The following is a 14,715-nucleotide window of genomic DNA, read 5'->3' on the forward strand; positions in this document are numbered from 1 at the left end:
ACAATTACACGTTTCTGAAAATACAGAACGACAGACGGTCAGCTTCATATTAGATTTAGTTCTCACTTTTTAAGTGTCTATAATATAAACCTTAAATCTGTGTACCGAATTTCATTAATCTAGCTCTTTTCGTTTTGTAGTTATCGTGTTTGCTGAAATTCGGACAGACTTCCTCTAAACCGATTTTGATGAAAATTTGATAGAAATTACAAATTTAGAATAAAGATGGTATACCAAATTTCATCCGTCAAGCTGAAAGAATTTTTAAGTAATCTTTGTCGCCAACAGACAGATATTTTCCAAAAATGTTTTTTTTTTTTTTTCTGTGGAAGTCTAAAATGCGGAGTTAATCACTCGAGTTCGAATTTTTTTTATAATACAATATTTTATAAAAATATTTTCCCACAACTTCGTATACGAGAAAGTAAAAATATTGCGCACATATGATTTTTATATACAGTTAAACAATGCTTTATTTATTTCATGCTCTAAGCAAATGTTAAATATTTAAAGATTTACCAGTTAATAAAATTTTAAATTATGAAAATATTACCGGAATGGAAGTTAATTAGCTAAACGAAATTTCACTCATCGGATTATAAAGCTGCACGAAACAGCATGATGAGCAAAAACCGCTTCATTGAAATATAAGAAAAAGATTAGTTTTTTCTCAATGTGCGATACAATCAAAGCAAATAAATGCAAACGAATTGAGCCAAATGTATTACCATGCTACAGTTTCTCGGACTAGAGGCTCGAAACTATGTTTTTTCCTGAACGGAATGTTGTGCAAAATGTAGAATATTAAGTAATTCTAAGGAAATCACTTAACGCATATATTGAAAACAGGGGGGGGGAGAGATTTGCCGACGGGGGTGGCAAGACAAATCCGACAGGGGGGCACGCACAATTTCTCTAATTTGGCTTCACAATAACTTATAATAGTTAATTTTTACATTTAATTAAAAGAAGTATTATTTAGCTTCTTTTTTTACTCATATATTGGCCCTTTCTTTCATTTTTAAAAATTTACAAACATATTTGAAAAATATGTTTGGAAATTTCAATTTTTCACGGGTTTTTTTATTGACCATTAAAAGATTGTTAATATTTGAGTCTTTTTTTAATGAGATTCTTGAGATTTATTCGCCCTAAGATCTAATTTTGGAAAAACATATAGTTATATTCCCCCATGTATTTGTTTTTCAATGTATATTTAAGATTAAAACCAGCTGGAGTTTTCGTTCTAAACTTTCTTGTACACTCTCTAATAAGCTTGTCACGCCAGAGAACGCCTTAAATGGTATTTGCGTACAATAGTTACGAAATTTACTACTTTGGCGTGAATTTACCATTTTTACAGAATTTGTTGTGTCATCCTTGGGGAGTTATTTAGCGGTTGATCCCTAGTATGCGCTAATACTATCCAAAAATCGAATTTGTGTTTTAGGCACGTTTTTCTCAATTAACAGAAAACAAAATTTGAAACAAAACTGCACGTGAGGTCACAAAATCACATAGTAAATTCGATATATTTAAGTCATTTGAATTCTCGAGCTTGCATGTTTCTGAAAATAGACCGATAGACCGTCAATACGTAATTCGATTTGGCTCATAATTTGACAGGAATTTATACTAAAGATGTTAAATTTGTGTGCCGGATTTTATCGATTTAGCACTCTTCGTTTTGTAATTATCGTGTTAACTTATATTCGAACAGCTGTACAAACGGACTTCCTCTGAGCAAAGCTTACTCAAAATTTGATAGAAATCTGCAAATTTGGTGTAAAGACGGCATACCAAATTTCTACCGTCTAGCTCAGTGTTTTTCAGTTATCTTTGACACAAAAAGATATACAGGTATTTTTTAAAAATATGCTTTTCGAATTCAGGGATTCGTCAAAATCTCGAGTTCAAAATTTTTGACGATTACTATACTTTTCCTATACGAATACGAGAAAATAAAAATCAATGCATTTTACTAAAAATACAAATAGATCTTAAATATGAACTCCCGATTTGTCCCAAATAAGATATGCCATCTAATTCGGAAATTAAGTAAATTCGTATGCGAAGAGGTTAATGTGTAATCTGTAAACAATCTATGAATAACTGTTTTACTCATCATTTTTATCCAAAGTCTATTAAAAATTTAGAAGATCTGAAATTATATAGATTTTCCCACGATGTGTAATTGAAAGAAAAAGAAAAAATTTTTAAATGCGTTTTCCGATAACATAGTTTTAATACTGAATGCAGAATCTGAAGAATTTAAGTAGTCATTTATTTAATAAATTTAGTGCACACTTGGATAAGTTCTTTTAGTGTAGCTGAAAAACTTCTATACCAAACATATTTATTTTTTGTCGTCAATTGAAGTCAGTAATATTTCTATAGAATAATAATTGCAGCCTGTAAATTAGATTGCTAAAAACAGATTTTTAACATTAAATAAATTTAATTCATAGTTATACAATTTACTTATTCCAGTGATTAACATGAATTCACACAATATGGCTACAGCAATGTAACTCTTCTTAGCATGCATATTGCACAACAGTGTTAGAGAAACGAGAGTTTTATTAAATTTAGCTTAACCATTAGCTAGATTTTAGTCGGAGAATTCTCACAATGAAATAAATAAAATAAATTTACCAAATTCCTTCCGAGGTTGTAACAGATAGATAAAAAAAATACGATTAATTTTAGAACTGCTGTAGTGAATAGCTTATAAGCCAGTTAACAGCTACGCTTTTGTATTGTAGTCATATTACCCGGCAGAAAACTACAAGGTCCCAGGTTCTATCCTCGCTCATCACAATCTTCCACACGGTTATACATTGAATTCTGAATTAGGGAAAAGAACTCTATCGTCCTATCCATGTATAATATATAACTCCACTTGCAGGTAATCGAAATACTTGATGAAAATAATTTTTTTTCTTCTCTTAAGCTATAATAATACCTTAGCCGAAAGACAAAGATTAGTAGGCATTCACTTGTCAGCTTATTAATTATTCTGCTAAATATAGAGCAAATTATAAGCTGGATAATAAACATTTAAATCTGATATCTGCGGATTTAATATAGTCGGCATCCATCGCATTGAGTTCTTAGTCAACCGATCAGAAATGTTTGGCAAAATGCGATATCTCATTCATCTGTCGCCTTATCGGTATATTACAAAACATAGCACAAATTATAAAACGAATGAACGATATTTGAATCAGATGTCTAAAATCTGCTGACTTACATCGGATTTAGTTCATAATCGGCCTTCCAGAAATTGTCGGCAGAATGCGATATTTTATTCACCATGTCGGATATACTGCCAAAAGTAAAGCCAATCATAAGCTTGATGAACGATATTTCAATCAAAGCCTAAAAATCTGCGGATTTAACTTCTTCGACATTCATCATATTGCGTTCATAGTCGGCCGATCAAAAATTGTCCACAAAATGTGGTATTTTACTGACCTACCACCCAATCGATTATTTTTTAAATATAGTCAAACTGCTTTAAACGTTACTTGAATATTTCGACATATTAACTTTAAATTTAAAAAAAAATTACATTCGAGAATATACAGCTTTTCACAACCATCCTGAAATAGTGAAGATTTTTGCCGACTAATCTCTCAATCCCTCACCGACGGGGGAGCAAGCGGTTGCCGACAGGGGGGCTGTTACGTAAGCATGTTGCCCCGCCTCTCACTTGTAACGCCCTCTAGCGGTATATGTAAAAAACCATCAGTCTTTGTAACATCATCGACGAAGCAGCAACGCCGAAAGGCAAGGCTCAATCCAACTCCCGAAAGCGGAGAAACAATAAAGTCTTTAAAATACAAAAAAGGTCCGTCATCATTATCGAACCTCTCCATTCTGGTCCTAGCGATCCGGAGACGAATTAGCGAAACTATGGAGAAAAATAAAACTCAAAAAGCCAAAGAGTTAAATAGAATCCGTGGAAGGATAAAGGCGAAACTAACAAGTGTTAAAAAGTTTGTTGAAAGTAGTTCAACGGTTGAAGAAGAAAATAAATTCATATTAAGCTGTCGACAAAAGCTGGCAATTGTGGAAGAAATAAAACAAGAATTAGAAATTTTATTCAAGGATTATTTAGAAATCGACGAAGATGAAACACTTAGCCAGAAGTGCGATCAAGAAATATTAGATATCGAAGAAGAAAGAAACGAATTAGAGGTAAGTTTGAAATGCTTACTCTCTAATTGTAATGTTAAGGAAAATGTAATGCGTAATATGAATGATCAAAATTCAAATTTGAAAGCTTATATGAATCATATTCAATTAAAAACGAAACTTCCGGAAATTCCCTTACCGCTATTTTACGGAAAAATGGAAGAATTCAGTAATTTCAAAAATCAATTTATGTGTCTAATAAACGATAATACCGAATTAACGAATGATCAAAAGTTATTTTATTTAAAAGCTGCCCTCCGTGGTGAAGCTAAATTTATAGAAATAAGTGACGATACATTTGAGTCACTGTTTGCTGCTCTCGAAGAACGCTTTGAAAATAAGCGAGCAATTGTTCATATTCACATTCGAAATATGCTAAAACTAGAAAAATTAAATTTTGAGTCCGCAAAAGGCTTACGAAATATCACAGACACAATAAATAAAAGTCTAAGAGGTTTAAAAGGTTTGAATTTAGAATGTAATGACTTAACAAATGCTATATTAGTAAATATAATATTAGAAAGACTTGACAAAGAGAGTAGAAAGGCATATGAAATGTCCATACAATCAAAACAAATACCTTCATTGAAGGAGCTCTTGCAATTTTTAGAATCAAGAGCGATGGTACTCGATCAATTAGGGAAATACCCCACAAGTAACAAATTCCACAAGGAATTTCAAGGCGCAATAAATAAGCCAAACAACTTTCTTCTTAATGCGAATAAACTAAGTAATGCAAAGCCATGTATTTTATGTAAATTTGAACATCCTTTACAAAGATGCTCTGAATTTTTAAAACTGAGTGTTTCTAAAAGAATCGAGCTTTTAGAAAAATATAACATTTGTAAGAACTGTTTGAAATTGCATAAGCCACCCTGCAAATCCACATTCAGCTGCCGAAGCTGTCAAAAATCAGGCCATAATTCTTTGATACATCTGGATCCTAAAAGTACGCGCCTTGCAGAGGTAACGCCCCCAGACGCGGGGGAGCAACTTTATGTAAACAATGAACCGTCTGGCTCGTCGAGGTTCCCCCAAAAACTGACCCCTGAGGCGGAGTCAGCGCTTGCAAGTAACTCGAAACTATCTTCAAACCTTCTATGCACGGCGCAGTTATTTATTGAAGACGCATTTGGTCAAAAAATAAAAATAAAAGCCCTGTTGGATTCAGGGAGTTCGGTAAACATAATAACTGCAGATTTGGCCAATTCTTTAGATTTGAAGCGGGAAAAGGTTAATGCATCCATCTCTGGTATTAACGGAGGAGAATTCTTCGTTAAAAATAAATTAACCACTACCATTTTTAATGAAGACAATGATTTTTCCAGAACTGTAGCATTTTTAATTATGCCTAAAATAACGCATTTAACTCCTTCTAATGAAATTGATATCTCAAAAGTTAACTTCCCAAGTGAGATAAAACTTGCGGATGAGACTTTTCATATTCCTAGTGAAATTAATGCATTACTCGGATGCGAGTTGTTCTTTGATTTATTGAAGGCAGAAAAATTTAGATCATATGATAATTCACTCTTGTTACAAAATAGTGTTTTCGGATATTTAGTAACTGGAACAATCAACGGCAGAAATTCTCATTTCTTTTCTGGATTAATTTTTAAAAATGATAATCTGGAGAATTCTGTTAAAAATTTCTTTAACTTAGAATCTTTTCCTGGTGATAATACAGATGATTCAGTCGAATCAAAAACATATGAACAAACTTACAGTGAGGAACATTTTCTTTCCACTCATAAGAGGGATAGTACCGGAAGGTATGTTGTTAAATTACCAATAGTTGAAGAAAAACGTTCTACACTAGGCGATTCAAGAGAAATGGCGGAAAGACGTTTAAATTTACTTTGGAAAAGATTAGATAAAAATAAAACAATGGCAATACAATACAAGGCTTTCATGGATGAATATTTCCAGTTGAATCATATGGAAAAAATTTTAGATTCTCCTGAAATTACCAACAGTGAATATTATATTCCTCATCATGCTGTGTTTCGCCCAGAAAGCACATCAACACCCCTGCGTGTCGTTTTTGATGCATCTGCAAATTCTAGCAGTGGAGTTTCACTTAATTCCATTTTATTGAACGGCGGAACAATTCAACAGGAGCTATTTTGCATCATCTTGAGATTCCGAACATATCAATTTGCATTTAGTGCAGATATAAAGAAAATGTATCGCCAAATTTTGGTCGCAGAAGCAGATAGAGACCTGCAAAAAATTCTGTGGAAACCTAATAAATTTGCTCCTGTGGAAACATACAGACTACGGACTGTGACATATGGAACAAAATGTGCTCCATTTTTAGCCACCAGAACACTCAAGGCATTAGCTGAGAAAGAAAAAAGTGAATTTCCTCAAGCATCTGCAGCACTTCTTACTGATGTTTATGTTGACGACATTTTAACTGGTTCAAATAACTTATCAGAAACCAAGGCTTTACAACAGCAGTTAATAGAACTTTTAAGTAAAGGAGGCATGCAACTTCACAAATGGGTTTCAAACCATCCTGAATTATTAGGGAACAATCAAAACTTAAATTTTGAATTTCCAGACTTAACAGTTAAAACGCTCGGAATGCAGTGGCGTCCCACATCAGACATTTTCACGTTTGAAGTGACTGTCAGTTTGAACAACAATTACTCAAAGCGGGAAGTCCTTTCAGTCATAGCAAGACTGTTTGATCCTTTGGGTCTTATCAGCCCAATTATAACCAGCGCCAAGATATTTCTTCAGAGACTTTGGCAACAAAGGCTAAATTGGAATGACACAATTCCACAAAACGATTTGAATGACTGGTTAAAATTCTTAAAAGACTTACCGGCAGTGAACCAGTTAAAAATTCAAAGATGTGTTATAATCGAGAATCCCACCACCATAGACCTACATTGCTTCTGTGATGCCTCAAATAAGGCCTACGGTGCAGTCATCTATGTGTGCTCAAAAAATAAATCCGGTGAAGTAAAAACAAGTCTTTTGTGCAGCAAATCGCGAGTGTGTCCAATCAAGGAATCAACAATACCTCGTCTGGAGCTGTCAGCAGCACTACTTTTGGCACGACTTGCATCAAAGGTAATTTCGATCTTACCAGTGACATTAAATCACGTCTATATGTGGTCAGATTCCACAATCACCTTAGCCTGGATAAAAACTCCCCCAGAAAAATTGAAACCATTTGTTTCCAATCGTGTTAGAAAAATTAACAGTTTGTGTCCAGATTATGACTGGAGACATATTAAATCTATAGACAATCCAGCAGACTTAATCTCCAGGGGAACGTCTGCAACAAATTTGATAAACAGTCAAATTTGGTTCAATGGACCCCAATTTCTACAGTCTGAAATTCCCCATAAAAGGGATGCTGTAAATTGTAATGCAAATAATGATTTTCTGAAAGAAGTTAAAACTCATTGTGAATTGATTTTACTAACTAATATTTCAAATGATTTCATTTGTGATATTTTAAATTTAAGTAACAACTATACTAAAATTTGCCGAATTTTAAGTTATCTTTTCAGATTTATTAATAATTTGAAGTGTTCTGCTGAACGCAAAAAGGGTAAGATAACAATAAAGGAAATTCAAGCAGCATCCAACTTCATGGTAAGCAAGGTGCAATCTTCTGAATTTTCAGAGGAAATTAAAGATTTGTCAAAGGGTATTCATATTAAACAAAGTAAGATTAAAAATTTAGCACCATTTCTAGATGAGGATAATATTCTTCGTGTAGGTGGTCGTTTGCAAAAATCTACATTAACTCAAAATGAAAAGCATCCTAAGCTTCTTCCTGCTCATCATAGACTTACAAAAATAATTATGGAATCTTTTCACAAACGGTATTTACATGTAGGTCCCCAAACCTTACTCCATCTTGTCAGACAGGAATTTTGGCCAGTTGGAGGAAGAAATTTGGCTAGAAAAATAGTAAATGAATGCATTGTTTGCTTCAAAAATAAACCAGTAAGTTGCAATCAATTATTCGTAAATCTGCCAGCGGAAAGAGTAACTCCTAGCCCACCATTTTTAAATTGTGGTATCGATTTTTGTGGACCATTCTTAATTAAATATAAAGGCCAACGAAAAGGTATTTTTCAAAAGATTTATATTGCAGTTTTCATTTGTTTCTCAACTAAAGCCATACATTTGGAATTAGTTACCGATCTAACGTCTAATGCTTTAATTGCAACTTTAAAACGCTTCTTTGCCCGACGCGGTAAATGTGCATGTATATATTCGGATAACGCAGGAAATTTTGTTGGAACAAATTCAGAATTAAAAAGATTGAAAAAATTAATGAGTAATCCTGATGATACTTTAAATAATTATCTAACTACAGAAAGTATTGATTGGAAATTTATTCCCCCAAGGTCTCCTAACTTTGGAGGCTTGTGGGAATCAGGTGTCAAATCTTTTAAATTTCATTTAAAGAGAGCAGTAGGTTCTATAAAACTGACATTTGAAGAATTTTTAACATTAACTGCAGAAATCGAAGGTATTCTAAATAGTAGACCTATTGTACCTTTATCTACGGATCCTAATGATTATACAGCTTTGACTCCGGGACATTTCTTAATTGGCCGTCCAATAACTTCAATTACTGAACCACAATTAATTGAAAAATCAGATAATTATTTGTCAAAATGGCAAAAATTAACTAAATTAGTACAACAAGTTTGGAAAAATTGGAAACGTGATTATTTGAATAATTTACATCTTAGAAACAAATGGCAGTTTGCTAAGAATAATGTAAATCTTAATGATATGGTTGTAATCAAAGATCCAGATTTGCCTCCATATAAATGGAGACTGGGTAGAATTCAAGAATTAATAAAAGGTTCAGATGGTTTAGTCAGAGTTGTTGTAATAAGAGTTTTGAATGGTGTTATTAAAGGAGGCATTAGTCAAATATGTTTACTTCCAAAAAATTAATTGGATTTATATGTGTATATGATTGTAAATAATATATAGAGACTTTAACTCATTTGTCTAAATTTGTATATATAAGAATCATTTCAGTACTATTTTGTGTAAATTTATATTTAAGAATTATTTCAGTATTTTTTAAATTTGTTTTTACATTTATTCATTTTTTGTAATAATTCTGTCGAATTTATTGTTATGTGTGAAATACATATAGTGTCTGAATATTGAAATTGTGCAATTTCAAGGCGGGAGTATGTTACGTAAGCATGTTGCCCCGCCTCTCACTTGTAACGCCCTCTAGCGGTATATGTAAAAAACCATCAGTCTTTGTAACATCATCGACGAAGCAGCAACGCCGAAAGGCAAGGCTCAATCCAACTCCCGAAAGCGGAGAAACAATAAAGTCTTTAAAATACAAAAAAGGTCCGTCATCATTATCGAACCTCTCCAGGGGCAATTGCCCCCTTTCCCCCCTGCTAATGCCGCCTCTGATTAAAAATAATCTCTACCTAATTAAAGAAATATATGAATGAGTGCTCAACATTAAGCCATTGAGTATAAATAATAGTATATAAATACACTAATTTTCATGTTAATTAATTTACTGAATGGTTGAAATGCTATGGATTTCTTTGGATCTCTATTTCTTTTACTTGAAAAAATAACTGCAAGTAAAAAATAATAATTAATTAAACATTCCTACAGTTAGTCTGATTTGCAATCAAATTTATATCGTCTGAATGAAAAAAAAAAAACATTCATTTTTGTTTAAAAAAGAGAACAATCTTATAGATTAAAATATTCTGATCTGAAAATAAATTTAATACAGAAATACGTAAATTCGAGAAAACTTCAAAAAATTATAATAAAAAAAGTAATGGTCGTAAATAAATGCGGTTTGCGGGAATATGTTCAAAAAATCTCTGAATTTTTTTCAGAATAAAAAAGGATTCTAAAAATGGCAATAGATTGCTCCCGCACGACAAACCGATTCGGTTGATGAAAAAATCCGGATAGTTATAAAAGCACGAGATTGAAATGGATCCACAGTTCGAGGTCTTCAAGAGAAGTCGTGAAGTCGGAATTTGCTGTGTATTCACTTGTGTGCATAAAAGCAGGCTGTGATTTTCACTTGATTTTGTTTGAAGTCATTCTCGTGTTAGCTTCCGTCATGAACGGTAGCGTTTGCGAAGAAGGTGGAAAGCGCAGATGCGCGGAGACGAATGAAGAAATGATCATTGATGGCAATCATAGTGATCTGCCTCAAACTAAAGAGAAATACACTTGCATCCATTGCAAGGAAAGATTGATGATCCGCGATGCGGTAAAAGTCCTAAGACTTGAAATTGAAGGTATCAACCAAGCCACAAGGCATGCCAAGAGGGAGCAGATTGATTATGCTCACCCGCATCTTGCAGCCATGGAGTCTAGAAGAAAACAAGCGATTCAGGAGATGGAGACCCTTCTGGGTAAGATGAACCTTGTTAGTTCTTGTCAGGACTCGAAATGTGAACACTCTAAGGAACCCTCCCTGAACCTGAGTAATGATAATTTCGTCTCTCCAACAAAGAGGAAACTTGCCAGAAATAAACCGGAACCCCCTAAAAATGTAATTAACATAAGCAATAAATTTCAAGTCCTCAATAATATTCCAGTTGAAAATGAAACTCCCAACACTGCAGAACATAAAATACCACCAATAATGTTGAAATATGCAGATAACTTTAATGAAATTTTATCCCAAATTGCCAAAACCTGCGGCAAAACTGTCAACAAACTGAATAAAGGGTTCATAAAAATATTCCCAGAATCGGCTGATCAACACAAAGCCATTCAAAATTTCTGCAGGCAGAAGGGTTATGATTATTATATCATAACCCCCCAAAACAAAAGACCATTAAAAGCAGTCATCAAAGGGCTCCCCCATGAATACGACACAAAAATAATAGCTCAAAACCTAGTTGATAGTGGTTTCCCAGTGACTAGGGTTGTTCAACTTACCCAGCTAAGAACTAAGAGACCTCTTCCATTTTATATGGTTGAACTTAATAAAACTGAAAAAGCCGAGGAAATCTTTAAAATAGAACATCTGGATTACCTTAGTATCACAGTAGAGCCCTACAGAGGTCGCAACCTAGTCTCGCAATGTTATCGTTGCAACTTTTTTCACCATGCAGCGAATAACTGCAACATAAAGCCCAGATGTCTGAAGTGTGGCGAAAGCCACGAAACTAATGCTTGCGTGATAAAAGAAAAAATTGAAACGCCAACTTGCATCAATTGCGGCAAACAAGGGCACATAGCATCTTACCGCGGCTGCGAGGCCTTCCCAAAAATTCAGTCTGCGAGAAAAAATAGGGACACCTATTTTCACAAAAACCAAGCTCTGATCAGGCCAAATGTCAGTTTTGCAGGTCTTTTTAAAAACACAAGCCATCGTGAGATAGCGCCTCCATTACACTCTTACCACACAAGCCCACCAGAGCTGGCGCCACAAACCTATGGTCACAAACAAGCCAACAACACCGTTTTAGAAGGCAATGATTTCGCTGACATTATAGAAGCAATGAAAGAACTGAAAAAGCTAACGACCGAGTACCCTTTACTCTTTTCACAGCTTAAAAAACTAAAAACCGCAAACACTGTTATGGAAAAACTGGATATACTCATGAAGGCATTCGATAACCCAAGTCTACCTGTCACTAACTAGTTTTCTCCTGCAATAGCCTTCGCATAGTCTATTGGAACGCAAATGGCATTAACAATAAAATAATTGACCTTCGTAATTTTGTAAATAAGTATAACCCCGATGTAATCCTACTGCAAGAAACCCACCTTAGACCACAAAGAAAAATTTTCCTGGCAAACTATTTCTCATATTACAGTTACAGAGCTAACCAGGCTGGCGGCGGTACTGCAATTTTAATTAAAAATGGTTTACCTCACAGTGAGGTCCCCCCAACTTTACTACAACATGTAGAAGAAGCTAGCGTGGTAAAATTAAATTTTAAAAATCAAGATCCAATAACCTTAATCTCTATTTATATCCCCCTAGTGCAGATAATTCCAATTTTATTTTCGACATCGAAAACCTGATGCAAACAGGACCTAATCAAATAATTTGCGGAGACTTTAACGCTCACCACTTTAGCTGGGATTGTAAGCGTAACTGCACAAAAGGTAATTACCTAAAATCATTCGCCCTTCAGGCCGGATTAGACATTATAGCACCGTCTACCTCCACTAGATTTGGGCCTCAGTCAGCCAATACAATAGACCTCACCTTAATTAAAGACTTCCTGTACCCATATGAAATTCACTCCTTACCTGAACTTAGCTCTGACCATAATCCCATCTTATTAAATTTTTTCTTTAAATATTGCCTGCCCAATAATCTTAATAAATTTAAAACAAACTGGAATAATTTTAAATTAACCCTCAGTCAATCAGAAACCCCAAACATTGATGACTTTACAAACCTAGATAAACTTGACCATTTTGTAAACATCTTCGAATCGCAAATTATTAATGCAAAAAATCTAGCCTCCACCCCCATTATAAATAGTCAAAATTTTATTGACCCTAAAATTAGAGACCTAATCAGGGACAGGAACTTTGCCAGGAAAAATTTTCAAAAAACCAGAGACCCAGTCTTCAAGAGACTAATGAACCAAATTAATAAGGAAATTGAAAAACTTAACAATAAAATCCAAAGCAATGAATTTATACACAAATTAATTAGTGTTAACACAGAAGACGGATCAATCTGGAAACTTGTCAAAACTTTTAAAAGTAAAAAACAAAAAATTCTGGCCCTTAAAGGCCCTGCTAGTATTGCAATAACTGATAAAGAAAAAGCAAACTGCCTGGCGGCTAGCCTTGAGAAACAATTTCAACTTAATGAATTGAGCAATTTCACCACAGAACATAATGTAAATAATACAGTCAAAGGCTTTCTCGACTCATTGCCACAAAAATTTATTGATATTCCCCCTCCCTCAACTGATGAATTAAAGGATCATATTAAAAAACTTAATATCAAAAAAGCCCCTGGCCTTGACAGTATTAACAACAAAATGTTAAAAACACTTCCGGACAATTACCTAAAATTTTTAATTAATATAATTCATAGCATTCTCAAATTAGGATATTTTCCCATGTCATGGAAAACAGCTGCAGTTATCCCCATATTAAAACCAGGAAAAGACCCAACTGATCCCTGCAGTTATAGACCCATATCCCTACTCTCTTCTGTCAGCAAAATTGCTGAACAGATAATTCTCAATAGATTAAATAATTACCTAGAAGAACATAATATACTAACACCTGAACAATTTGGATTTCGCCGTAACCTATCTACAATCCACCAATTAATTAGAGCAGTAGAATTCATTGAGGAAGGTTTTGAAAATAAACAAAAAACTGCAGCGGTTTTCCTTGACATTCAGAAAGCTTTTGACAGAGTTTGGCAAGATGGTCTTATATACAAGCTAATTAATTACAACATACCCCCACACCTTATCAAAATTATAATTTCTTACCTCAGTTACAGATCAAGATAAACAATGAATTTTCGGAAGTAAAACCTATTCTTGCAGGTGTACCTCAAGGATCTAAACTAGGGCCAATTTTATTTTCCTTGTTTATTAATGATATCCCCAAGCAATTTAACACTATGTTGTGCATGTACGCTGATGACACTGCAATACTAGCTAGAAACAAAAATCAAAATTTCATTACCATAGCTTTAAACCGACATATTAAATCTCTTGAGGATTGGTTCATCGAATGGAAAATTGAAATGAATGCTAGTAAAACTGAAGCTATAGTTTTTAATAAAAATAACTGTAAAAAGAATTTCTCCCCAGTTAAAATTAAAAATCAAACTGTCCCGTGGTCTAAGGAATGCAAATATTTAGGTGTTATTCTAGATAGTAAATTAACTTGGAAACCCCACTTTATTTACACAGCTAAAAAGTTTCGAGACCTAACTCGTAAATTTTATCCCTTAATTTCTCGAAACTCCAAAATGAGTAGACAAAATAAAATGCTTATTTACTCTGCCTACTTGCGTCCAGTATTAACTTATGCCTGCCCTGTGTGGGGATATGCTGCCAAGACTAATCTTAGACTTATTGAACGCCAGCAAAATAACTTAATTAGAAATTTCTGCAATATGAAATACTACATGCCCAATACAAATATGTACTTATGCCTAGACTATCCCCCTCTTAAAAAATTCATTAAAAATCTAGCCACTAACTTCTTTAAAAACATGGATAAGAATGAAAATGAAGCAATAGCTAAAATCCCTAAATATAAACCATCTACAAACTCTAGAAGACCCCGTAATATACTACTTTAATTTATCTCAGTCCCTTAGTTTTTCTTCCTAACTTTTATTTTTTCAAACTCAAATTATACTGTATCTCAATAGCCAATTCTAGCTCACAAGCAGTAAAAACTTACTAAGCCCAACGGCAGCGTACCCCCCCCCCCTACCCTAATATCAGACAATCACAATGAGTCCTGACACTCGTCATCTCCAAATTTCGTCGAAGACGGCCACGGCAAAGTATA

This window comes from Argiope bruennichi, chromosome 8 (genome assembly GCF_947563725.1).
Source record: "Argiope bruennichi chromosome 8, qqArgBrue1.1, whole genome shotgun sequence".
Classification (NCBI taxonomy): Eukaryota; Metazoa; Arthropoda; class Arachnida; order Araneae; family Araneidae; genus Argiope; species Argiope bruennichi.